The 27,953-nt window shown below is 43.0% G+C and overlaps 1 long non-coding RNA gene across 2 annotated transcripts; it reads left to right on the forward strand.

Moving 5' to 3' along the window:
- The first annotated feature begins 3,640 nt into the window (after positions 1-3,640).
- On the forward strand, positions 3,641-17,584 carry LOC112817289 (uncharacterized). Of its 2 annotated transcripts, XR_012374970.1 has the most exons (4): positions 3,641-3,915; positions 13,620-13,806; positions 15,088-15,233; positions 17,442-17,584. It is a non-coding gene; the product is annotated as an uncharacterized lncRNA (long non-coding RNA). The 2 variants fall into 2 exon arrangements; XR_003206354.1 differs by lacking the exon at positions 13,620-13,806.
- Positions 17,585-27,953: the final 10,369 nt, after the last annotated feature.

The raw sequence follows: 27,953 nt of genomic DNA on the forward strand, positions 1-27,953 counted from the left end.
CATCTCCAAGCTGACACAGGAAAGATTTATTCCAGGCCCAGGATGCTGGAAGCTTTCCTGTCCCAGCCTCCCTAGGTCTGGGGGAGACATGGTTGTATCAGGGCAAACTGAAAGTGGATCTCCCCTGCCCTTCACCATCTACCCTGAGGTTGCCTTACATGTAGGTAAAAGCAGAGGCAAAGCGATTTGAGAAAGAGAATGCTTGAGAATATGAAATTCCGAGGACAAATTAATTTGGGCATGACTACAACATATTTTTTCCCCAGAGCTAAGTAAGACATAAATCTGATCCTTAAGGAGTTAACATAACTTAGGATCTAGAAGCCATGTTCCTTCTTATCTTGGGACCTTGAACATGCTAGTAATACACCCTTAATTCATCCTTACTCTTTGCAACTTTTATCAACAATGTAACAGATGATATATCATGAATTGCTCAATGTTTGTCTGTTCAATGGAGTGTAAGCTCTAGGAGGGCAGGGATCATTCATACTACAAATAGCTTCAATCCACCTATATACATTCCAGGCACTGTTCTGAGCCCTGAAGATGCACTTTGCCTCATAGAACTTTCCGTCTCATTCCAAGGATGGGAATAAATGGTATTACTACTACTTAATATGGTGGTTGGGTGGCATTCAAGAAGATTTCTGAAAGATGTGAGGGACCGTGTCATGAGGATATCTGGAGGAAGAGCATTTGGGGAGAGGGAATGGAAAGTGCAAAGGCCTTGAGGCTGGAACATGCTTGGTATGTCCAAGAAATAGCAGGGAGACCAATGTGGTTGATGCAGAATGACCCAGTTCTAGAGTGGTAGAAGATGAAATCATAAAAGTAGCAGGTGGCCCTGGCTATTATTCTGAGCCAGAGGGGAAGCTGTTTTTGAGCAGAATTGGTAGCATGATCTGATGAACATTTCAAGGATTCCTTTGGCTGCCATGTGAACAGACTGCCATGAGTGGAGGCAGGGACTTATTTCCTATTACACAATCCAGGTAAGCGTGGCTCAGACTAGGATGGTAAGAAGCAGATGGTCTACGTATCCTGCAGGAAGAATGTTGAGCAGAGTACCATGTACCAGTTATCAATCCCGGGGAAGAACTCCAAACACTTCTGCCCACTTGGGCATCTTGGTTTTGAAATCACCAAGGAAGACACAACACAGTCTAGCACTGCGTGGAATGATGCTTTACTTATGGAGACAAGAGGCAGAGCAAAATCAGCTCCAATAGTGTGGATCAGTCCCTCATGGCAAGCAGGGCCCCCCAACAGCCAGCGCAGGACAATTGCCTATGCACACCCATGTAGTGCTGCATTGGAAGGACCTCAACCTCTCTCCCATGGAGCTGGAAATAATGGAAGCTGGGGGCATGCCTGAGGACCATTGATATACACACTTAAGCAGAATAAGGGAACACTCACTGTGCCTGAAACAGGGAAAGCTATGCCCACATGAGAAATGGTAAGCCTGCCCAGGCTGTGTGGACTCTGTAATCTCTTGGTAAGGAAGCATTCCAGACCCAAAGCCCATTCTTTGAGACCAAGTGGGGGTAGAAAGACTGCATGAACTTGCCTTTCCCAACAGTCTGTAGGACTGGTTGCTTGAGTGTTGGGACCGAGGGGGAGGAGGTAAGAAGGACTCCAAGGCTTTTAGTTGGAAAACTTGAGGTACTAGTTACTGAAGACTGTGGAGGGGTGCATGTGTGTGCATGTGTGTGTGTGCGTGGGGGTGATCAGGAGCTGGGTTTTGTTCCTGTGAAGTTTGAGGTGCCTATTAGAAATCTCACTGAGATGCAAAGCTGAGTTTTGCAAAGTTGAGTTGTCTGGAATTCAGAGGAGAGGTCTAGCTGGACGTGAGTTTTAATGCCCCTAGACTAGATGAGATCCCTCGACAAGAAGGCAAATAGGTACAAGGAAGCTGAGGGCTGAGTCTGGGTCCCTCCAAAGTTTAGAAGTCTGGGATACGAGCCAGGACCAGGAGAAAAGACCACAAAGCAGTAGCCAGTCATGTAGAAGGAAAAGTTAGAGAGGAAAAAAAACAACATTCTGGAGGCAAATCATAGGAGGGTTTCAGAAAGGAGGGACAAACTTTGTTGAATGTTTCTGGGATTAAGTAAGATGAAGACTGAGAACAGACCATGGGATTTGGCAACCCAGAAGTTATTGAGGACCTGGATAAGAACTGTTTTGGTGGAGCAATGGGCAAGCCAGTCTGGGAAGATTGGGTTCAAGAGGAAAGGGGAGCAGAGAAATGGTAGGAAATGGAAGGGAGTGAAGAGTCAGGAAGGCTCTCCCCCCGCCCCCCATCTGATAGGAATGATCAAGAAGAGAGGGGAAAATGTGGTGATGCAATGGGAGGGAGTGATTGGCTGATCAATGACTTGGGTATTGAAAAAGAGAATGAGGATGATACAGGTTTAAGCAGAGGGGTTGGCTTTAGACAGGAGCTTTTTGGTTCATCTATGGTAGTGGGAGGGAAGGCAGAGTATATAGGCCAGATGCCCCGAGGCTAGTAGATGTGTTGTTGGGAGTCTGCAGAATTCTCTTCTGATTGCTTTTACTTTCTTAGCTGAGAGTGAGGAGCAGGCAAGAGAAGTTATAACACGATTGTTTAGTTCTCAGATCGGATTTCCTCAAAATTATACCGGGCAGGAAAGTTGATGAATGAATGACTTGGGAAATGTAGTAGGATCGCAGAGAGTGTTTGGGCCCATTGAGCTTGGTTGTCACGCATTCCAAGGGAGCCAGTCAGAATGCTTGCGTATTTTTCTCCCACCAGGTTCAGCCGCTTGGATGAAGGCTTAGAATGGTTAAGAAAGTGAGATTTGGTAAGGGTTGTGTTTTTCTCCAGATGTGTGTTAGGGAAAGAGGAAGAAAGGATTTGGAGCATATACTAGAGAGTAGTAATAACAATACATATCTAATATAAGCAGGGTAAGAAGAAAAACAAGGAAATAAAGGGATTAAGGGATAGTAAGCAAGGGGTAATCACCATTGTATTTAGATTACAGAGGGGTCAGTAACTTTTGGAACTGACTAACTAAAGATAAAAGACAGTGGTTGGAGAGTAGGATCTTCCAAATTAAGATAATGGCGTAGTGAATTACCCGTATGAAGAGGTCTAGAGTATGGCCATGGGAGGGAGTGGCTGAGTTAGGATGAGTTAGAAAGGGACTGAAGGCAGTCATGGAACTGTGCATCCAGGACATTACAGGGGTTTTCTCTGTGGAAAGAGAATTCACTGAGAACCCAACCTGAAAAACTACTGGAGAAGGAGACAATGAGCCAGGTGCTCAGCTCTTATTAAGAATGAGGGGAATGTCCGAGGGGTCTATAGATGGCTCCCTAACCAGAGAGTTTGGTCTGGCAGCATGACCTTGGAAGCCAAGAGTGTTGTGGGGTTAGGGGTAGAGGTATGGGAGATTGATAAAGAGCAGGGAAGATTCCTACCCCACCTCTAAGCCCAGTGGAACAAGGGGTAGGAGAATGAAAAGAACCGCGAGTTCTTGAGAGGACAGCAGAGGTAGAGCTTTGAGATTTTTTTTTTTTTTTTTTTTAAGGTGGGTTCTAGACCCATAGGGATCTGGCCTCCTCCAAGAGCTGCCTCCCTGCTGCAGTCATGTGGCCCCTTCCTGGAGCTGTCTTCTCTTTGGCCACAAACCCTTCTATGACGCAATATATTACAGTGGTTAGCATCACACAGGCTTTGAAGTCCGACTGCCTTGATTCAAACCAAACCTGCATTCTTGCTCCACTCCTTATTAACTCTGTGAACTTAGGCTAATTGATTAAACTTTCTGTGCTTCAGTTTCGTCATCAGAAACACAGGGGTAATAATGGGCTTAATTATGGGGTTGTTGTGAAGATTAATGGAATCAATATAAGCACAGTGCTTGGAATGGTGCCTAGAACATGGTAAGTGCGCATATTAGTTCCTGCTATTAATATTATTATTTTTAAAATTAATATTCCGCTCCTGGTGGGTTCCTTATTCTGTTGGGACAGAAAGGGGAAGGGACCATTTAGGGATGCAACTGAAGGTATAGGGATTTTGCTGATAATGGACTATGGGTTCCAGAGGATCCAATCGGAGGATCTGAGTAGTTAAGGGTAGCCAGGTTAGGTCTAAGGGATGATATGAGATGAGCTGAGGGAGTCTTAAGGCTTCTTAAGCAGAAATGAGCAGAGATGAAGAGCAAGATGGAATCAGTCCTGTTGGTATCTCAGGTAAGAAGGGAAGGGAGGACAGTGTTGTGAGGGGCAGGGAGCCCTGCATTTCCCTTCAGGTCTGCTGCTGGAAAGGCAAGGCTGGGTGAAGGGCCATCTTGCCTGGAACTTGGGGGCTCCCTCTTCACGTCTGCCAATGGACATGGTTAGTGTGGTTTGCAGCTATATCCCTGGTGTCTAGCATGGTGCTTGGCACAAGGAGAGCCCCACAACATCCTTGCTAAAGTAATGAAAGATGCTTCTGGAGATGAACACACTGTCATGAGCTCCCCATCATCTCGGCCTCTGCTAACACTTCACACTACCTTTTTTGGAAATCTGTCTAATCCCTTGGTCAGATTCTTTCTGAACTGCACCAGGCATCCTGGTACACCTCTGTACCTGTGATGGTCTTGCCTGTAAAATAGTTGTCCTTGCAGCTCACCTCACCCAGAGTTGAGATAAAAGGTGTCATACAATGTTCCCAAAGCTGGGTTTCACATTGCCTGAGCAGATGCTACTGCTGCGGAATAACCAAAAATGTTGAAATTGAAACCAGAAGGACTTGTTGAGCCTTGCCTTTTTCTGATGGGACAGATAGTTTCTTTTTTCCTTGGCTCAGTGCTCAAGATTTTGTGACATGAAGCCATCCTACTGCTGTCCCCCATGGCTGCCCATCCTTACCTGCTGTGGCCGTCTGCTCTTGGGTTATGGGCTGTGCTGATGAGCTCTGATGAGCTCATCGAGGACCTGGGTCCTAGGAGACAACACGTTGCAGACAGTAATCTGGGGGTCGTAGACTGGATGGAAAATTACCCACAGGCATATGCTGTTTGGCTCACATACTGTCTTAGAAATCAGAACATTTTGTGTAAAATTCCAGATTTATGGCTTTTTGGGGAAATCAAAAGGCTCAGCCACACTGACTCTGGGATCCTACATGGCAACTCTTAGCTGGAGGTGAGTCATGACGCCCCCTGCAGGCAGAGCACTGGCTCTCTGAGTCAGTAGAGACCCCTCCATGCATGCTCCTTGTGACTCTAACATTTATATTGTGTGTCTGCTTCTCATTGGGCACTGGCATTTAAAACTTGAGCTGCCCAACCTAAATAGAGGGGCATTTGAGGGCACTTGCAGAGTGTAAAGTAATCCGTGAAGGATTAATGACTATATGGAATATTGATGTGCCGGCCACAGAACGGCACTTGGACCCTTTCTGGCTGTTTGTGAGAGTAAACAACTTATATAATCTCTAGAAAGAAAAAAAAAAGCAAAGACCTAACTAATTGACACATTCTGCTCTTCCTGGAAATTTTAAACTTAAATCAGGAGCATGGGAAACGATTGCGTAATATGTTTGAGAACACCGTGGTTATCAAAGTAGAAAAATGCCTGATTCCTTCCCAGCATAGTGGAGAATTTCACAGTTCTCTTTACTCCTTCGTATTGAAACAACACCAATTATCACCTGCTGGACTCTTCATGGATTTTGTCACTTCGGAAACAAGTCGTGGAGTACTGCATTTTTTGTGTGTGTGAGCAGTGCAAAAAAAAAAAAACTGAACAATCTCGTGACCGAGGTTATTTATTTTTTTCCCCCAAGAACAACTCAGCCCCTGACTAGCTGTGATCTTGGGTGAGTTGTTTAACCTCCACAAACCTCGGTTTTCACCTCTATAAATCTGAAAGTAACAGTTTTATCTTACAGTGTTTTTGTGAGGATTAAATCAACGGTCTACATAAAAGTGCCTGGCACAGAGCTTGCCACTGAGAAGCTTTCCACTGAATCTTTCTGTTCATGGCATTCATAAGGAAAGACCCCTAGCCAAGGGAGAACCCCTGGGAGGCCCACACAAGGAATCTCTGAGAAAGATGGGGAGAAGGGGGCTGAAGTCCTGCCTCATGGAACCAACCCAGTCTGGAGAGAGGGTGGCTGTTCATCTGCTGGTCTGAGTTACCAGCTCTGGGAGACTTCTCTTCCTTCAAGAACCAGGTTTATAACATTTCTGCTCAAAACAATACTTGCCCCTGGGGAACATGCAAGGAAAAATTCTTTGGCCACAACTCTCTGGCTCTGATGTCTATTTCTTGGGGCCATTTCCCCAGGGAGGCAGGCAGGCCAGTCAGCCTGGATTTTCTAAAACAGCCCAAAGCTAAGCTATTCCTTCTCCATTGGTCATTAACCTTGTTGAGGTAACAAGCATTCACTGTGCACCTTTTAATTGCCAGGCACTGCATTAGGTTTTTGGGATACAACGATCAAAGACGTGCCTCTGCCCTCAAGTAGCTGACGGTCTAGGGGAGGATGTGGATAAGTAAACAGATGCTAAATATAGTGTGACAAGCACTACAACTGGGGTATACTCAGGATGCCACGGGAGTTCATGGGAAGGGCAACAAAATCACTTTGGAGAGATTTGGGAAGTCTTTCTGGAAGAGGTAAGTTCAAATTGAGACCTGAAGGATAAATAGGGGTTTTCAGGCCAACAAGGAGGGAGAGGACAATTCAGAAAGAGGGAGCAGCTTGTGCAAAGAGCCAGGGGCAAGGCAATATGGCAGGCTTAAGAGTCCACCAGTGCTCATCAAGACCAGAGTGCTGTTGGGAACTCCCACCATCACGTAGGGCTTTGTTTGCTGTACTGAGGAGTTTGAACTTGATCCTTAAATTATTTCAGATACCCCAACATTTTGGGGCCCAGCCTGCATCTCTGAGACAACTTTGCATACCCAGAATTGACCACATAGCTCCCCTTTTGAAATGCACGGTCAACGTAGTTGTTACCTGGATGACATAGTCCATGTTCCTTAGCACACACACTTTACATTTTCAGGGACAGTCCCTTTTACACGTGTTCCATGGTCAGAACAATGTAACCCAAATTTTTGTTTGGACAAATTAGAATTCACGTATATAACATAAAAATGGCCCACTGCTTCTGCTCCTAGTGCTGCCACCACCAATGAACCCATCCTCATATCTCTGAGCTTTTAGGGATTTCAAATATGTCAAGTGCCCATTTCATAGACTTACAACTCAGGTTTGCAAAATCATGGGTAATGTGCTTTGTTTTGCCAAAACTCAATTTGATTTCTATCTTCAGCTCATGCCACTGGCAGGGGAAACTTAATCTTGGTTACATCAGGATTAACTGAACCAATTCAAGGGTTTCTCAGTCAGTTCCCCCTCTCCTATTCCCTCCATGATTGCACCTAACTTCCAGGAGGCTCGAGGGCTGTCCGTCAAGCTTTGGGAGTGGCATCTGGCTCTTCGTCATCACATCCTCTCTTAGCTTCTACCACTACTGCTCAGTTGTTTCTGCCCTCCTTTGCTGGCCTCCTTTGGGTTGTCTGATCCCTCATCTTTTCCCTGGTGGTTGGTTCATAAAGCCCACTCTTATCTCCACAAGAGGACCTGGAGACACCAAATATTGAATGGAAAGCATTTGACCTCTTACCTCACCACATGGTAAGACCCTTGACTCAATTTCTCTATCACTCTGGCTCCATGGTGGGTGGAGAACCCTAAGGCCTTATTCACTTTCCTAGGCCCTGCTTAGCAGGTGAACTATGATTCCTTCTTGGAATGAGAGAAGGAAGGCTCTTGGCCTTATGATTCTCCCCCAGCCCTACAGACCTGACCCCAAAGGAACAGGACACAGAGCAGACCACTCATAGGACCACTCATCACTTCACCCTTTTTCCATTTTAGGAGATTTTAATCTAATATAAGTGTTCATTAAAACCAGCTCTAACTGATCATGGGTTCTTTTTGCCTACTTTTTTTGGAAATAAACTTTCTGCTTGGGGTCTTTATGGGTTTTGCTTTGGGAACTCCAGTACCCCTTTCTCTCAAACTACCCCTTGGCCACAGGTTCGAACATTCATTTTGAAATACAAAAGCTGAGCATGACTTTATTTATTTATTTATTTATTTATTTTATTGCTGTAACAAGAAACAACCTTCCCCAAGGGCAGTTGGAACAGAACAGTCTCATTGTTGGTTGATGGAAGGTGGGAATAAAGGAGTATCCAGGCAAAATTCTCAGGGATAGAATATTCTTCCCCCCAAAATGTTACTCATTTTGAGTAATAAACAGGCAGCACTGTTGGGTCTCAGAGTGGGCTGTAGTAGAAAGAGGGGGAGTAGAGTCCATAGTCCATGTGACCATGACATATGTCCATAAATATAGTCCATGCTGCCCATAGTTTAGAGTACTAGGTGGTACTAGTCTAGAAACTAGGGCCTGTTTACTTTCTTCCCTACTGAGAAGCTTTATCAGAATGCAAGTGAGTGATGGAAATGTTCGGCTAACAAAAACATCCACTTTAATCTCCCTCCCCTCCCCTCCCTTCCCCTCTCCCTCCCTCTCTCTCTCCCCCCCCCCCATATATATACTCTTTACAAGCCTGTGCACCCAGGAGAAAGTGATGGCTGTTGCTTACCGTGTCCTCAAAGTGCAAAAGGATGGTAACCTAAGTTCTGTCCAGTGAACTCACTGCAAAGTTAGACCAAAGCACACTAGTAGCTTCCTGGTTGTTTGGATCTGGAAGATTCAAGCCATGGAGCTCCCAGGAACACGATTCCAACATATGGCATAAAGAGGAAATCTCTGGTCCTTATTGCGCTGTGTTTATAAAGGCCTAATGGGTATCAGGGACTTCTGATCTCTCTTTCCAAGGTTGGGCATTAAAGTTGTCTGTTTATTTGTTGGCTTGCTTCTTCTAATGTTAACTGGGAGAGTTGAGCTGCCTTGAGCAGAGATAGCATAGACTGTCCACAGTATCTATATCCTTCGATTAGCCTCAGAGACTGAGCTCATCATGAGCCCCAAACTCAAAGGATGACATTCTAGCTTTGAATGAAAAGTTTGAAAAATTTAAAAGTTTGAATGAAAAGTCACCTTCAAGTGACTAGGACATCCTTGGTCCTTGGAAGTCTCTCTGATGTTTCGCATCAGAATGGCTCTTAGGCATTACAAATCTATTTATTCAGGTCTCTGGCATGGGTTAGCTCAGAGGTCTTGGGACACTCAAACCCTACACATTTGAAAGAAAGGACTGACCCTCTGATCAGGGAGAACTTCTAAGCCCTCAGAGTTTTCTGCTTGATAAGAGAGTCTTTGTATATCTCAGGCCTTGGGCCACCTCAAATAGTTTATGGCCACAGTGTAATTTATGGTGAATGCCTGCTTTTGTTCACCTGGAGCCCTGGGCCATGCTATATCCGCTTCAATTCTGGAGGGGCCTAAGTGTGAGTAGCTAAGGTCAGTCATATGGAGGCTCCATGCCCATGTGTCTGACCTCCAATGAAAACCCGGGACACAAGGGTTCAGGTAAGCTTCCCTGTTTACCAACACTTCCTATGTGTTGTTATGCATCATTACTGGGAGAATTTTGTCTTGTCTGTGCTCCTCTATGGAGAGAGGGCAGCTGGATGCTCACACCTGGTCTCCCTTGACTCTTCCCTATACACCATATTCCTTTGCAAATTTGAATCTGTATTCTTTCACTGTCATAAACCATAACCATTTGTATGACAGCTTCACTGAGTTTTGAGTCCTTTTGGTGAATCACTGAACCTGAGGGTGTTCTTGGGGACCCCTGACCCAATTGGAAACACTACAAAGTGCCACCTCTTGCCAAATTTTGGAGTTTGCCTGGCTATTACAATTTCTGCCCCAGTGTTGGCTTAGGGCTGGTTCTTCTTCACATAAACCCTTCTGGAAAGTTAAACTTTCTTTGTGATCTTTGAGGTCCCTGACCCCTTCTCTCCCCCCAAACTTCAGCATCCTTGTTCTGAGACTATCCAATGCTCCAGTCACAGAATGCTCTGACTTCCTCAGTGCCAGTTACTCTACTTCCATTTACTTTGGCAATCCTCACCCACTGTTTCCTCCTATACCTTGTTCCTCACTTGGGATAGCTCAACCTACAAAACCATATGCTCAGAAATCGAGCCCTACAACCCCACAGAGCCAGATGTTTAGGAGCATGAGCCTTACAGTCAGAGAAGTCCAGAGTAATTTAATTTAAATTTAAATTTAAATTAATTTAAAAGTAACTGCAGTTACTTTTCAGTAAAACGAGAGAGGACTGAATGAAACCTTATGTGTAAAGCTCTTAGCATAATGCCCAGGGCATACATGCCAGGGATTGTGGTAAGGGCTACTATTACCAAGCTTGTAATGGATAATTTTATGTGCCAACTTGACTGGGCCATGGGATGCCCAGATATCTGGTTAAACATCATTTCTGTCTGTGAGGGTGTTTCCAGAAAAGATTAGCATTTGAATTGGTGGACTCAGGAAAGCAGATGGCTCTCCCAATGTGGGTGGGCATCATCTAATCCACTGAGGGTCTGGATAGAACAAAAAGGCAGAGGAAGACTCAGTTTTTTTTTTTTTTCTTTCTCTGCCTGTCTACTTAAGCTGAGACACTGGTCTTCTCCTGCCCTTGGACTGGGGTTTACAACATCAGCTCTCCTGGGTCTCAGGCTTTCAGACTTGGACCCGAACTACCAGCTTTCCTAACTCTCCAGCTTGAAGATGGCAGATCATGGGACTCCCCACCCTCCACAGTTGCTATCACATGAGTCGATTCCTTATAGTGAGATTTACAAAGAATTGGTTCTTTTTCTCTGGAGCACCTTGACAAATACAAAGCCTTATGCTTAAATCCAGACTCTCTATATTTGACACCTGATTCTGCAGACTGTCAGACCTCTCTTGACCTTGCCCTTCTCCCCTCCCAAGGCTAGATTAATCACCCATCTCTGTAAGGGCACTCTCACCCAAGCCCTCATCTCCCTCATCTCCTTGTTGTCCTTCCATGGTTATGCCTCCCTTCCATTCCCAGAGCTGTGTGGGTCCCACTGCTTGTTTCCTCTCTCCCTGTTCCGAGGCTGCTGGACAGCGCTAGAGAAAAATCACAGAACCATGCTGAATTGGCTCCATTACACGTTTATGAGTTTCCCGACCTCTGCTGGGCTGCCAGGGCTGCTCAGCCACCTTTTAATGAGCTCTAGTTGACTTTTTCCCACTTTCCCTTCAGCAGCTACCCCTGACCCTGACTCGCCCCATCCAACCCACCATCACCCTCCTAATTCCCAGCCCGTGGCCAGCAGAAGCTCTACAGAGAAAACAGAGAACATCAGAGGTGACTGATCTCACGTGTACCCCTTGTTCTTCTAAAGCTAGCTAGATGTTCACCTATATTTACTTCTTCCCTGATTCTATCCGAAGAAGTTGTTACTCATTGTGCAAGTTAACCTTCTCGTCAGTGACTCCTGGCTCTCTTGTTTCCTGTTTTCTTCTCTAGGTAAAATTTAACTCCTTCCTTCATCTCTTTCTCTCTCCCTCCAGGCTTTTCTTCCCAGTATATCTATATTCTCTCTCTCCTCCATCCTTTTTCCTCTTTTTTCTACTTTGCTTCCCTTTCAAGACCTGCCCTCTGGGTCTTCACTGCCTAAGGAGTACCTGTTTGCTCCTGTCAAGTGGTCCTTCCTTTTGCTGACCAGTGAAATCTTTTGGGGGAGCTTTTAATTCCCCACATTCATTTCTCATCCTAGACGAACGTTGACCACCACTCTCCTAGCTCTGTTGGCATACCCGTACCTCTGCCCTTATCCATTTGATTCCTCTGTATACATTATTCAGTGGTAATATCATTCACTCACATCTCCCCCTCTCTTTTTTTTTTTTGTCTTCTCTGGTCCTTCTCCATCAATGTGGCCAACATCCTCCTGTACCCATTAAATTGGCCAAACTACATTGATATATCTCCCCTTGTCATACCTTCATCTAACTGGCTAATAACATTTGTCAACAGTCTCACTCTGCTAGGTCTCGGTTGGCAACAAGGTAAAGTCTAAACTCCTTGGCCTGCATTTGAAGACCCATCACAACTTGGTTGTAATTGCTTTTCAGCCCCATTTCCAGCCACACCCTGCATTTCAATTTCACCACAGAGATGCACACTGTTCCCTGAACGTATTTTTATCCCTCTGTGCCTTGATACTTGCTCGTTCCTGGACTCCGGTCTATTCTTCTATCTGTCTTGTGACCTTCTCACTCACCTTCAAGGCCCGGATGAAATATCAGGTCTCCCTGGCATGCTGCACTCATTCGTATTCTCATAGAGCTTTATAGTAAACTCTAATTGAGCATTTACCCAAGAGTTTAATGGTTGTTGATGTATTTTCTGCCTCCCTTACATAATGGTAAACCGCTTGAGGCCAAGGGGTGTGGCTCATGCATCTTTTCATCTCTAGTACCCAACATAGGGAACATTTGTAGGGATGGGTGAGTAAATCTAGCCTGGGAAGGGGACGAGGGACATCTGCCAATGTGCATGTGGTCCAGAGAGAAGGGAAGAACAGGAAGCCGGGATGCAATGAGACTTTGTGGAGAGACATTGAGCAGGATTTGGCATGGTGTTCCATGCAACACTTACTAGATGTGCTCACAAACTATTCCCTGCTCTTGGTGTCAGGGACAGAATGCTGAGCTGGAGAGAGCCTGCGTCTGACATAATATGTTATACATTATGTTTTTATGCCCGTCTGCTGGGAAGGAGGTGAATTGGATTATCTCCCTGCCCCAGGAAATAGCCATGTAGTAAGGATAATGAGATCAACGTGCCCTGACTGAAATTCTTCACAGCCTCCCAGGAGGAGATCAAGGAGAGTCCTGTGGGCCCCAAACTTGGGGATGAGAAGAGACCTGTCAGGTCAGGTGACAGTCTGGGGAGCTGCAGGGCAGAAGGTGGTGCCAGAGGCCCCAGGTTAGATTACATCCTCACACACCTCACTGGCCAATTATGGTAAATAAGACTCCACCTTGGGTAAGAAAGACATTCACAGCCCTTTCTTCAAGGCACAAAGCTACTCAACATTCTTTCCTCTTCTCTTCCCCCTTCTTTGTACCCACTGGCATTTCTTTGACCTTGATTTTTTTTTTTTTTGCCCCCATCACCATGATAGCAAGTTTCAATCCTATAATGTTGTGGATATTTGGCATTGAGGATTTAGCATGAATGCTTTCTACTTTATGCATCATATCCCAAAGACCCATAGCAAGTAGGAATTTGTCATCCGGTTAAGGTATGAATGGGCACGACTCATCCTATGAGGGGAGGGAGGGCAGGGCTTAGTGAGCAAATTAACAAGCGTGGTCACCCGCCCGGCCTCTGCATTTCACTGTGGCTTTCTCCACACATTCTACAAATAGATATTTCAAGGATCTACTATATGCCTGCCCCTGTGTTGGGATGCCAGGTTGGAGAAAAAGTGGTGAAGGCAAGGGTTCTCCACTGTGGATTGTGATTTGGTGGGGGGGGAGGGGGGCAGATGGGATATAAATAAGTGAAAAAATTAATTTTATGTGGTGATATCTTTGATAAAAAAATAAATAAAGCAGGTGACGTGAAAGGAAGAGAGAGGTCAACATTAGAACCACCACAGACCTACTCACGGTAGCCACAAGATGGAAACAACCCATGTGTCCATCCACAGACGACTGGAAAAACAAAGTGTAGTGTATTCATGAAGTGGACTATTATTCTGCCATAAAAAAGGAACGGAATTTGGACACACATTACAACGTGAGTGAATCTTGAAAATGTTATGCCACATGAAATAAGCCAACACAAGAGGGTAAATATTGTATAACACCACTTCCACAAAGTCTCTAGAATGGGCACATTCGTGGAGGAAGAAAGTGGATCAGAGGTTACAGGGGAGGGGTGCTGTAAGAGGTGGCAATGGAGAGTCGTTGCTTAATGGGTAGAGTTTCCCTTTGGGGTGACAAAAAAGTTTTGGAAAGAGATCTCGTGGAGGGTTTGCACGACATTGTGAATGCACTGAAGGTCACTGAATGGTATGCTAAAAAAAAGGTAAAAATGGCAAATTGCAAGTTATGTATATTTTACCACAATTTTAAAAAAGAAGGGAGATGTGTAATAAAAAGGAGTCAGCACACCAGAAGCGGGGGGGGGGGGGATTCCTGCCAGAGGGAATAGTAAGTGCAGACGCTATAAGGTAGGAAAGAGCTCTGGTTATGTTTGGTCCCCTCTATAACTACCATGAAGTGTTAAAAATATGCTTCTTGGGGCACCTGGGTGGCTCAGTTGGTTAGGCATCTGCCCTGGCTCATGATCCCAGGGTCCTGGGATTGAGTCCCACGTCCAGCTCCCTGCTCAGCGGGGAGTCTGTTTCTCTATTTGCCTCTACCCCGACTCATTCTCTCTCTCTCTCAAATAAATATATCTTTAAAAATATATGTTTCTTTGTTTTTGTTTTTTTTTTTTTAAAAACCTTCAGAAAGGAAGGGGACTGTCAGTGCTGGTCGGGGTAGTGAACAGGTCTAATTAATAGCAAGTGTCTGTGTGAGTTTGGGGGTTTGAAAAACCTGCCCATGCATTCCTCAAGAAAGCCGAGTCCTCTGTGGTTGGTTTGCATAGCTTCCTGTTAGGCTGTGGGCATCTTGACACTAGTATGTTTATAGAGAAATGGCTCGATCTCTCCGGGCTCCAGTTTCCTCCCCCATAAAATGAATGCTTTAGGCAAGATTAGAGGTCACAAATGTATGATATGCATATTTCTTTTTGCATGTCAGGCAGCCAAGCCAGGTGGTGATGTATGGACATCCCAGGCCTAATAGGCCCTCACCCAAACCAATATTCTTTACACATTTTTTTCCCAATATTTATTGGCTGGGGAGGAGGGAGAAGTCAAAAGCAACTGTTTTTATTATTATTATTATTATTATTATTATTAACACTAACAAAAATTGTTTGCTAATTTACTTCAACAAGGCAAAGCAGAACCACTGAAACATTCTCTAAAACATTCCCTTTTTTTGCGTGTTCTTGTCTTCTCTTCAGGCTTCTTTAGTCCACTTAACAACATCTATAATAAAATAAATTTCCTCTTCTGAGAAGAAGGCACTATATCACGAGATACTTCGGTGGAGAATTTTCGCTCACTGGGACCTCATGAGAAAGTTGTAAAAAGCCCCCAGCAGAGACAGGTTTTTAAATTTTTCATTTCAGAGTGTGGCCCACTGGGAGTGGGACAAATGACATTTGTTGGTTCATCCCAGTGATGTTTCCATGTTCCTTTTGGGTCAGCCTTTCCAAGCATCCCCCAGAAAGGCCTGGAGTTCCCGCAGTGGTCCAGGGCAGACATTGCTAATGGATCACCATGCTCCTTCCTGCAGAGCCCACACGGGACTCCAGCTTCCCTGACACCTTGTGCCTGGTGGCCGCTTCCAGCTATGGATGCTACTGGTCATCTTTGGGTGGGGTGAATGCTGTGATTCCTTCCAACTTCAGTGTTTTAGGATTCCACGAACTTAAATTTTACCTGATGTAACAAAAATCACCATGTGCCTAGGACTTGAGTAACTGACATGTAATTTGGCAGGAGACATGTTGACGTTTGTCTAAGTGTTTGTTCAGAAGACGATGTGCAGAAGAAAATGATGTAGAAAAATCCCTCTTAGACATTTTTCCTGCTTTTACAGCATTTAAAAGAAGCAACAATTGAAGAATATTTTATGGGAGCATTCTGGCCACTGTCAAACAGTATTGACAGCAATTTAAGACCCAGAACTGAGGGGACATGGGTGGCCAAGTTGGTTAAGCATCTGCCTTCAGCTCAGGTCATGATCTCAGGGTCCTGGGATCGAGTCCCAGGGAGTCTGCTTCTCTCTCTCCCTCTGCACCTAATCCCACTCTTGCTATCTCTCTCTCAAATAAAATTTTTAAATCTTTAAAAAAAATAAGACCCAGAATTGAGAGGGAGGACCTAGAACCTGAGTGGGAAGGAAGATCTTGCGATTTGGGGATGAAACAGCTTTTGAACTGGATTGACGTGGAAGATGGTCTAAACAGGTCTGCAGGTGACTATGGAGCTTTATTTATGGGAACTATGGTAAGTGCCGACCTGAATTTTTGGTTGAACTTTGAAATAGCCAACCCTATAGCAGGGTAGCTTTTGCTCCTAAAATCTGACAACAGGAATATTTAAGGGAGATGAGCACAGGCTTCAGAAACCCACAGACATGGGTTTGAGTCCCCGCCTCTGGGATTATGTGCTATGGGAACTTGAAATAAGTAATTTATCTTTTTTTTTTTTTTTTTTAGTCTTTTTGATTATCTGCACAATGAAGATACTTTCTACTTACCTTTCAGCATGTGGTGGGGTCTACATAAGATACTGGTGGTGAATCACCCGATCCGGCCCAGAGCAGGAATTAAATACAAACTGGGTGATTGAATCATGCACTCCTTCCAGGAAGGACTCTGCAGTCAGAGCACTGCGGGGACACTAAGAAACTTGGAGCCAGAAACTGGGTGTGTCAAGGAGAACTATGAATCAGCTGGACAACCTAATAGAAAACTAACACCAAGAGGCAAATCACAAATTAATCAAGGAAATGAAAATTGATATAATATTTTTCACCAATGAAGTGGGGTTGGCGGAGGGAGAGATCATCCTACTGTGGGTGGGATTATAAATCAGTATGGCCACGTGGAAAGGCAGTTGGCAAGTTTGTCAAAATGCCACCCAGCAACACACCTCTCCCCTGCCCCAAATATGGTGGTTCTGCCCTGTGCAAATCACCAGAAGCTTGGCCACAGCCTTGGGAAAAGGGGGGCTCCCTTGCTATGATTTATTCTTTCTAAGTCATAAGTTCCTGTCCATGTTACATATGTATTCATTTATTTGTTGTTTACTTCCCATTGGAATGTAAGCTCAGTGAGGTCAGGATCTTTGTCTCTCATGTTCATAAGACATATTATCAGGAAATTCAGAACATGAGTGTACAGACAAAAATCCTACAAAGTGCTCGAGAGAGGAAAAAAAGATACTTTCATCTGAGGGACCGGGAATCAGAAAATATGTTGTATTTAAATATGCATAAATAATATCCTAGGTATGGATTATTCTGCACCCTGTTTTTTTTTTTTTTTTTTTTTTTTTTTAGATTTTGTTTATTTAAGAGAGAGAGATAGCAAGAGCAGGTGGGAGAGGAAAAAGTAGGCTCAGGGAGCCTGATGTGGGGATCATGACCTGAGCTGAAGGCAGACGCTTAACCGACTGCACAACCCAAGGTGCATCCCTGCACCTTGCTTTTTCAGTCTACGGTGGGCTTGGAGGTCTAGCCATATTGGTACTTATAGATAGATCTACAGCATTCTATTTAACTTCAGTAATCACTGCTTTCTTGCAGGAGTAGCAGACTCAAATTCTACAGAAGTTATGCAGAGCGTGAGGCAGCTCTGGAGGGAGATGCGTTGTAAGCGAATATTATACCTGCGTAATTATGCTGCCGTACAAAGCACCGTATATGCCAAATAAAGTCACCCAACAATACCTATACCTGGGCTATATTTTACCTAAAAACTAGCAGTTTGTGGGCTTTACCATTGTCTTCTTGAATTTAATGTGATGGGTGGTCTTTTGTGGGTCACCACTGGTATTTTAATTTATGCTCTCTTCCCCTCAAGTTATGGCTCACGTAGGCTAAAAACTTTGGGATTATCTTGAGAACGGAAAGATAGGAAAAGCAAGATCAAAATGTCAGTTGTATTGTTTTGAGGCTGATTGGAGAAGGTGGGTTTTAGCTCTGCCGCCAAAGGGGCTTGTTAATTTCTACCTTTCAATTTTGGCAGAACCATGGACAGAGTCAGGTTACAACTGTGTGTCTCCACCTTGAGGGCTGGATCCCCAACACCTAGCAGGTTAGGAGATAAGATGTTTGCTTTTTATGGCTGATGGATTTGGCAAGAGGGACAGGAGTAGGGGCCTGGGCCAGGCATGCTCGTTTCCTTCTCTCAAATACAAATACCAGATAAATCACTGCTCCTTTTATGGGGAGAAATTAGTAGAGGTGGAGAGAAAAGGTAGGAGTGTTGTTCTCATGGAAGTTTCTCTTCATGGAAGCATGAGACTAGCAAGGAGTTTGGTTCCCTTAATAGTAACCAGCATTTTCTATCTGGTAATTTGTTTCTCTCTCTCTAATATAACAAACTTAACTAAGACAGCTCTTGACCTTGGTCTCTTTTCATTAATTTTTCCAGCTACATGGGAAAAACCTTTTCTTTGGTAGCTTTTGGTATTTCTACAAGACATGGATTCTTTCTTGCGACACAGCTTTGATTACTGTTTCTATTTTTTTTTTTTTAGATTTTATTTATTTATTTAGAGAGAGAGCATGCGGATGAGCAGGGGGAAGGGCAGAGGTAGAGAGAATCTCAAGCACAGAGCCTGAGGCAGGGCTCGAACTCAGGACCCTGAGATCATGACCTGAGCTGCAATCAAGAGTCAGACACTTAACTGACTAAGCCACCCAGGCTCCCCTAGTGTTTCTATTCTAATTGTTTTGGTCTGTTCTCTTATGTCAACTCTTTGCTTTTTAAAATATGTTGACTTCCATAGGTGATTTCATCCCTTCCCATAATTTCATTTTCCCCTTAGAATCTGTATCTCCAGCCCAGACTTTCTGTCCTAAGCTTCAGATCCATATATCCAACTGTCGTCAAGTTCAACGTATCAAAAATAGGTTCTTACCTTCCCAGAACTTGTTCCTTCCCCTGACATATAGCCTATCTAGCCTTTAACCGTGCGAAGTTAAAAATCATATCTACTTTGTAGGGTTCGTTGGGAAGGCAAGAGGAGACAACGCAAGTGTTTGCTGCTTAGAAGTCAAGAGAAATAAGGACATCAAAGCCCATTTGCAGAATTTGAGTCTGCATTAGACTATAAAGCACAGCTGCTGTCTTGGAAATTCTTCCTTTCACATTTACTGTTTACCTTCTATTCTGGGTAGGTTCCTAAGAGAAATTGAACAGCAAGAAAAAGTTCTGAGTCCTTATATATACCCTAAAACATCTGTATTTTTTCTCACACTCAACTTATAGTTTATATAGGTATAAAGTTCCAGGTTGGCAATGAGTTTTCCCCTAGAATGCTGAAGGTTTCGCTCTATTATATTCCAGTATCTACTGTTGTTTATAAATGGCTTGTGTTTCTGATTTCTTATCCTTAGCGTATGACCTATTGTTTTTTCCTCTCTGGATATTTTTAGAACCCTTTCTTTATCCCTAGGGTTCTGAAAATTCAAAATGATGTGCCTTATTTGGCTTTTTATTATTCATCTTGCAGGGTACTTTATGGGCCCCTTCAATCTAGACACTTATGCCTTTCAGTTCTGAAAAAATGTTTTCCTATTATTTCCTTTGATGATTTCCTTTTCTTTATTTTCTCTGTCGTTTGGAAGTCCAATTATTCTGATATTGTAATTTCTGAAAAAAATACTCTTTTGTTCTTCTGCTATTTTCTACCTCTTGATCTTTTGGTCCATTTCTGGAATGTTTCCTCATCTTTATATTCTATTACTGAATTTTTGTTATCAGATGTTTTAATTTCCAAATGTTCTTTCTTTTTGAAATGATCATTTGTATAGTATGCTGTTCTTTTTGTAATTTGTGTTCTGTAGGGGCAATATCTTCTTTCACTCCACTGAACATTCTATTTATACATTTTTCTTCTGCTCCTTGAGTCATCTCTGTATAATCCAGGCCCCTTATTTATATTGACTTGTTTTGCTCTTTTTCTGTTAGAGGCCTTTCTCAAGTGTCTGGTTATCATCTGCTGGGCATTTTTTATTGTGGTAAAATATACAGAATATAAAATACACCATTTTAACTATTTTTTTTTCAGTATACAATTCAGTAGAACTTAATATCTTCATAGGGTCAGGCAACCATCACCACTGTCTGTCTCCAGGACTTTCCCATCATCCCAAACTAAAATTCCATAACTCTTAAACCATAACTCCCCATTTCCCTCTTCACCCAGACCATGGTGACCGTTATTCTGTTTTCTTGGTCTACGAATCTGGCTCTTCTGAGTGCTTCCTGTAAGTGGAATCAGACAATGTCTGTCCTGCATGTCTGGCTTATTTCCCTTAGCACAATGTCTTCCTGGTTGACCCATGTTGTAGCAGGTGTTGGAATGTACTACCTTGTCAAGGCTGAAAAATAGTCCATTGTGTGTCTCCAACCACATTTTGTTTATCCATTCCTCCATCAATGGGCGCCTGGGTTACTTCCATGTTTGACTACGTGAATACCACTGCTGTGAATGTGGGTGTAGAAATATCCGATTGAGTCCCACCTTTCAATTATTTTCATTTATTTTTTAAAACGAGACAGGAAAAACATTAGTAGAGACCACGTAGGCATGTGTGCTCACAGTGCTTCCTGGGGAGGTCATGGTGGATGAAAGGGTGTCAGACTAGCTGTTCATTAGAGGGTCTCAGGAAGACTGTTTTCATTTCAAAGGCATATCCATCAAGCTCATGCATCATTCTCTATATCTAGCAGAAATATCTAACATTTATAATACATGGCACAGCACCTAGTATAGTGCCTGGAACTTACGGAGTGAAGGGCATGTGGGTGACATTCTTTCTCAACTTCCACAGGTGATTTCCATGTACTTTAATATCTCCTTGTTAATTGTAGTTGTGATTTGGGAGGTCAGAAATGTGGTGGGGAGGAGAGGAGCTATACAGTTAGATGTTTATGCTCAAGCTGCCTTGGTTCTTAGAAATTCCTCGAGTATATGTACTTTAGTCAGCCTTCAGAGCCGGGACCGGGTTTTATTTTTTATTTTTTTCCCTTTAAATTTTTTATTGTTATGTGAATCACCATACATTACATCAGTAGTTCTTGATGTAGTGTTCCATGATTCATTGTTTGTGCATAACACCCAGTGCTCCACGCAGAACGTGCCCTCTTTAATACCCATCACCAGGCTAACCCATCCCCCCACCCTCCTCCCCTCTAGAACCCTCAGTTTGTTTTTCAGAGTCCATCGTCTCTCATGGTTCATCTCCCCCTCTGATTTCCCCCCTTCATTCTTCCCTCCTGCTAGCTTCTTCTTTTTTTTTTCTTAACATATATTTGTTTGTTTCAGAAGTACTGATCTGTGATTCAACAGTCTTGTACAATTCACAGCGCTCACCGTAGCACATACCCTCCCCAATGTCTATCACCCAGCCACTCCATCCCTCCCAGCCCCCCCACTCTAGCAACCCTCAGTTTGTTTCCTGAGATTAAGATTTCCTCATATCAGTGAGGTCATATGATACATGTCTTTCTCTGATTGACTTATTTCACTCAGCATAACACCCTCCAGTTCCATCCACGTCGTTGCAAATGGCAAGATCTCATTCCTTTTGATGGCTGCATAATATTCCATTGTGTATATATACCACATCTTCTTTATCCATTCATCTCCGAGACTGTGATTTATAAGCAGCAGTTACCTATATAACATTGGAAGATAGTTCAGGAATAAGGAATGAAGGCTTCATCTTGGAATGTCGTGGAGACTCCTGTAGGATGTGAAGGTGACACAGGAGACTGGGGCCTCAGAGGGAAGAGATCCCTTACCGTCTTCTGTCTTCAGATGCTCTGCTCCGGCCGATTCACTGAGCAAGCTCACCAGGTCAGTAGGTTTCCTAGGGACAAAGTGCACGTTTATACTTTTCTCAAAATGTTCTTTTTGTTTGTTTGTTTTTTAAAGTAAGATTAATTTCCATCTGAGCTTGGCTTACGGACAGGGTCATGGTATCATTATCCCAATTCCAGCCTTTGAGCACGGCACCGGGATGAGGCCAGGATGCGGAGCAGAGCCCGAGCAGCGGGCGTTTGGTTCAGTCTTCCTGAGCCGCTCCGGAGCCATGGGAGAATAGGAAGGAGCCCCTGCCCTTCCCCGCCCAGGGTCCTCGGGGCGAGGCGTGGGCTGTGCTGTGTAGATATGGAGGTGCATTTGCACTGGCTTTTAAATCATCTTCTTTCTCGTCTCACTTCCCTGCTGCCAGGGAATTACTGTAAAAAACAAGGCATGTCTACTTAAATTTTGTTCTATTGATGTTGTTGTTGCTCATTTATTTACTTTACAAATTCCTGGACAGATTATATACAATGTGGCAGTTTCTGTCTTGACGCCTTCCACTTTGATCAGCCGAATGCCATCTGCCATCATTAGGCAGTAGTGGTGTGGATGTGTCTCAGGAATTGGTTGATGCCCCGTGAACCAGATTTGCATAAGCCTCTAACAGTTCCTGCTAATCAGTGCAGGATGGTTACCAGGAAAGCGATTATTACAGAGCTCCAAGAGCCTTCCCCTTACACAGAACTGAAACAAACTAGGCAGACAGGCAGGGAAATTCTCCAGTGTCTCTGCCTCTCCAGCTACTGTAACTAACTAGAAATCTTGACATTTCTTCAAGGAAATGTCAAATATTTCCCCATCACGTAGATCTTCACAATTCTTTTTTTATTTTATGTTTGATGGAGATGAAATTTAATGACTGAGATGAAATTTACAGTGAATGCACAGATCTTAACCTTACACTTTGATAGATTTTAACAAATGTATCTACTCATGTAACCAACACCCCAGCAAGACAGAACATTTCCTTCTTGCCAGCCAGTTCTTTGTGCCCCATTTCATTCAATCTCCATGCCTCGAAAGCAATCACCGCTCTGATTTCTATCAGCAGAGATCTGTGTGGCCGGTTAGAGAGCTCTGCATAAAAGCAATCGTCCTTTGTAATCCTGCCTCGTGCATTCCTTTGTGCCTGGCTTCTTCTGCTCACTCATGTCATTGTGTATGTGAGTGGTTTGTTCTCTTTATTGTGAAGTGCTATTCTACAATATTTTTATCGTGGAATACTACTTAAACAGAGAACTCTCTCTACCCACGAACTGCTTCTTTCACCAAATGTGTGGGCTTTCCCCCTACATTAAGCAATTCTGACGCCAAGCACCCAGTGTTAGTACAAACCACAGAGCTCAGTCCCACAGGGACACCCCCCTTCCCCCTGCCCTGTTCAGACACCAGTCACAAGTCCTGGTTGTCACCGATACTTTTGATCAACCAGCTATAAAATCAGGGGTTCCCATGACCCCCTGCTTGGGTCTGGTAATTTGCTAGAGTGGCTCACAGAACTCAGGGAAACGCTTACTTACGTTCACTGGTTTATTATTTTAAATTGTTATAAAAGATTCAGATGAACAGTGAGATGAATAGGTACATGGGGAGAGTTCTGGAAGCCTTGAGGTTCTGTCCCCTTGGAGTTGGGGTGCACCACCCTTTTGTCATGTGGATGTTCAAAACCCAGAAGCTCTCAGAACGCTGTAGTTCAGAGATTTTTGTGGAGGCTTCCATCAGGGAGACACAATAAATTATTAACTCAATCCCCAGCCCCACCCCTCTCCCCCAGAGAATGGGGAGGGTGGGCTGAAAGTTTCTATCATGGCTTCTAATCATGGCTTGGTCTTTCTGGTGACCAGCTCCCATCCTGAAACTATTCAGAAGCTCACCAACTGTTGCCTCATTTCCTGGTGGTCCTATCACCCAGAAAATTCCAAGGGATTTAGGAGCTCTCTGTAGGGAATCCGGGTCAAACCCCAAATATTAGAACAAAAGATGGTCTGAGCACCCCTACCACTCAGGAGGCTACAAGGGTTTTAGGAACTCTGCGTCAGGAAGGTGGGGTAAAGACCAAATATATATTTCTTATGATGTCACATTATGACTATTCCACAATATTTTTTGTACATTCTCCTGCGGATGGATATTTGGGTTCTTTCATTTTGTGAATAAAGTTGCTATAAACGTACTGATGCAAGTTTTTTTGAGGACACATGTTTTCACTTTCCTTGAGTAAACACCTACTAACCAAGTAACTGCATAGTAGGGTAGGGGTCTGATCAAAGTTCCTGTTATGTTTATTTCCAATTTTATAACTGTTGTTACCGTCATATATAGGGTGGATTTCCATTCCATTTTCTAAATATTTATTTCTGATTTATAAGAAAGAAGACAATTTTAAAAATATTTAACTAGAGTCTTTGTTAATAATTTTTACTGATTCTTTTAAATTGCCTTTTGTTTTATCCAAGCAACACATCATAAAAGATTCAAACAATAAAAATACAGAGAGAAGGTAACCTGTGAATGCCGTCCCTTAACTTCACTCCACCTCTGACTTTTTCCTTCAGAGATACGGGATGCTGATGGTTCTGTGGGTTGCTTCCAGACTTTTTTCTAAGCATTGACATGTGTGGTTTTGCAGGCAATCAACTGCACAGTGTGACACAATGTAGATATCGTAGATTTGTGTAGTTATCATGGCAGTTAGTTAGCAGATGGTTAGAAATGTCTTGTGCTAACAAAATCAGAATGTTATTAGAATTTTCTGACAGCTGGAAGTAAACTATCTTGAAGAAAGGGCACCTTTTGTAATTTGCAAAGTCTTGTGGATCTTCCATTAAATATATATGGCACACATATACAGATACATCTTTTTTTATAAAAAATATCCTTTTTAAAAAAGTAGAATCATACAATATTTATTGCCCTATGATTTTCTTTTTTCAGTTATCAATATACCTTAAATATTTTTGCATTACAATACTTGACATAGATTTAGCTTATTTTTCTTAATTGCTGCCTATTTTCGTATACTCTATGCATTAAAATTTAACTTGGACATTTAGATTGATTTCAAATTTTCATTATTTCAAAGATTCTTAAGCATGCACATTTGTACACATATGTAAGCATTTGTTGAGGGAGGATTCTTAAAAGAAGAATTTCTGAACTTAAAGGTATGTACACTAAAAAATAAAAATAAAGTACACATTTATGATTGTTTAGGTACTACCATTTATGCTTCCAACAATCTTTACAGAAGTACACTTCTATTACCTATTTATGAAAAGTACCTATTTCCATCCATTTTGTATAATGCAGGACATTACTTATCATCTTTAATTTTTATAGAATATTATTTATCTCTTTAACTTTTGGCCAAACAACGATACTGCATTATTGTTTCAATTTTCATTTTATACACTTACTCATTAAAGAATGAGCAATGTTTCAGATATTTATTGGTTGTCATTTACATTTATCTTCATGAATGTCCCTTCCATATTTTCTGCTTATTTTTATTCTGGGTGGGTTTTTTTTTTCCTTTTTCTTATTGATTTATGGGGACTCTTTATGTATTGTGGTTAGTAATCTTAAGTCCACTCTTGGAAATATTTTTGCCAGTTCATTTGTTGGTATTTTACTATGTGGAGAATTTTGAAAAATATATTTTTTATAGTTAAATATTTTGTTATGCTCAAGATTTTTTTTTTTTTCATTTTGTTCAAGAAAGTCTTTCTGAATTCAAAGTTATCAGTGTGCTGTGGGTAGGGGTTGAGGTTGGGGGGATCCTTTGGGGGATGCCAAAGAAGTAGATGGTAGAGACATCATTCCAAGCAGATGAAGCAGCAGGGGGCATGAATGTGAAAGAGAATGGAGCACAAGTAGAAAGGCAGCAACAAGTTGATTTAGAAGTAGGATGGGGTGAGGTTGTCAGCTCGCTTAGGTTGGGAACTTTGTGCATCTAACTCAGGGGGTTGGCAAACTATAGCCCAGGAGCCAGATGTTTTTGTAAATAAAGTTTTATTGGAACACAACCACACCCATTTGATGATCCATTGTCTACAGCTGCTTTTGCACGACTGCAGAGTTGAAACTATGGCGAGCAAAGCCAAAAATGTTTACGATCCAAAATTCCCAGAAAAGCTCACTGATTCTTAATCTAATTCATTAGCATGGCCCCAAACATATAGATTCTAGTGTAATGCCTGGCCCATAACTGATGCTCAATATACAGTGATTTACATGGAATTGAAGCAATTACTGGAATTCAGGTAATGAAGGAGCCCGTCTTTGTTCCTTCTGGTTAAGGAGGTGGGATATTACCTTAAAGGTAAAACATTTTTGATCCATTCATTCGTATATTCATACATCCATTCTCATTGAGACTAACCTCAAACTTGAATGGGCCTCCCTCTGGTGTGTTTCTATAGCAAACTGGACAGAACATTCATCATGATGTTTTCCCACATGTTCATTGGTTTTTATCCTTTAGACTATGATCTACTTGAAGGTAGAGAGTATTTCCTTTGTCTCCACAAAGCATGGCATAATGCCTGGAACATTGGGATCCCTTGATACATACTTTCTGAATGAATTAAACAAGCATTTATCAAATGTTACTTTGAAAGAATTAAGAAATCCGGAAATAATACCGATTTGAAGAGACACTTGTGTTCATAAGAATTACGTGGAGGTGCTTTGTAATCGGAAAAGAATTACACAAATGGAAAAATTCTCTTATCGCTTAAAAATTCTTTCTACTTGCGTGCATATATTAAGTGTACAAGCTCCTTCAGGAATTGCTGACAAGAAGATGTGTGAAGTTTGGGTCCAGGTAGATCTGAATTCAAACCCCACCTTTTCTTCATGAATTCCTTCACCAATGAACAACCTGTTGGCACAGGCCCGACTCAGCGGCCACATTTAAAAAAAAAGCAATGAAAAATGAAAACTTTTATTAAGACCCATGGAAAAATACCCATTCTTATGATTCGGATGACCCAGATTTTTCCATAGATTTCCTGGAGATCTCTGTTCTTCTAGTTCTTATTCTCTTAGAAGAACTGCAAAGTTGCCTCTGATATTAGACCACCTGACGTGAAAGAAGACTGGAGGTTGGGTGGGCATTTGGCCAACCGTGGACATCCATGGCTCAATGCCATCTGTCCTGAAAGCTTTTGTGGCCCACTATCCCCTCTTCCAATCTTTTGGACCCAGTTACTTAATTGTTCTGGAGTTTGGTCTTCTGAAGTTTTGTCCCCAACATCCTTGACTCCTAGAGCCTTGAGAAGCTATGAATAAATGGGAATCCCACAGAAAGGAAGCAAAAAGACAGATGACACAGTTGGAATAGTTAAGACTGAATCACCAACTCCCACCTTCCATTCAGTCCCAGCTCATTCCCCGGTCATAGAGTCTGGAGTTTCCTGCCATCACTGCTCTCCCACCCCCTTTCTCTGGATCTGCAAAATTGTCCCCAAGGGTTGTACTCAGCATGAGAAGGTGGGGAGCTAGGATTTACCTCTAAGTGACCATTCTACATTTGAAGGTCAAAGAGTCTTTCAACTGGGACAGAGAGGAAGGGCCTTGGGAAGGGTACCATATACAGTCCTGGATGGGGGGGTCACATTCACATTGTCCCAACATACAGAGACTCAGCAAAAGAAGAAATTTTGTGCAGCACGGTCTCTGTCTCCAAGAGGACCTCCACTGGGCAAGATGCATTTACACGTCTGCTAGTCTAGATATTGGACCTACTGGTCCAATGGCTCCTATGGGAGAAGATCTGGATATGTCCTCCTCTGTCCAGAGAAACCAGAATGACCTGATAGCGGCAAAATAACAGACTTACAGAGTTTTAACAGGAGGAGAAGTGTGAGGTTGACTAGTTTTTTACAGACTAATGCAGAGACCAAAGCTGACAGACTGTATGTGCAAAGCGTCCAGGCCAATCCCAGCCATTAGCTCACACTCAATAATGCTGGTCCCTTCCTCTATTTATTTCTCAATAGGCTGATTGATTTGATCAATGCTAGGCAGACAGAAGCTGGCTCTGCTCAGGGGAAAATCCCATGGGTTAATTTATTTCCACTTGACCCAGAAAGAGGGAATCTCTGGAGCCAGGGGCTGCATTTTGCACATCCTAGTTTCCTGGCTCCAGGAGGCCAAACCATCACCGAGGGCTTTCTGAAGGTGACTTCTTTGCTCTTTCCCAAAATGCTCAAGC

Source organism: Callorhinus ursinus, unplaced genomic scaffold (genome assembly GCF_003265705.2).
Source record: "Callorhinus ursinus isolate GAN/ISIS: 27379988/994484 unplaced genomic scaffold, GSC_fseal_2.0 scaffold43, whole genome shotgun sequence".
NCBI classification, from domain to species: domain Eukaryota; kingdom Metazoa; phylum Chordata; class Mammalia; order Carnivora; family Otariidae; genus Callorhinus; species Callorhinus ursinus.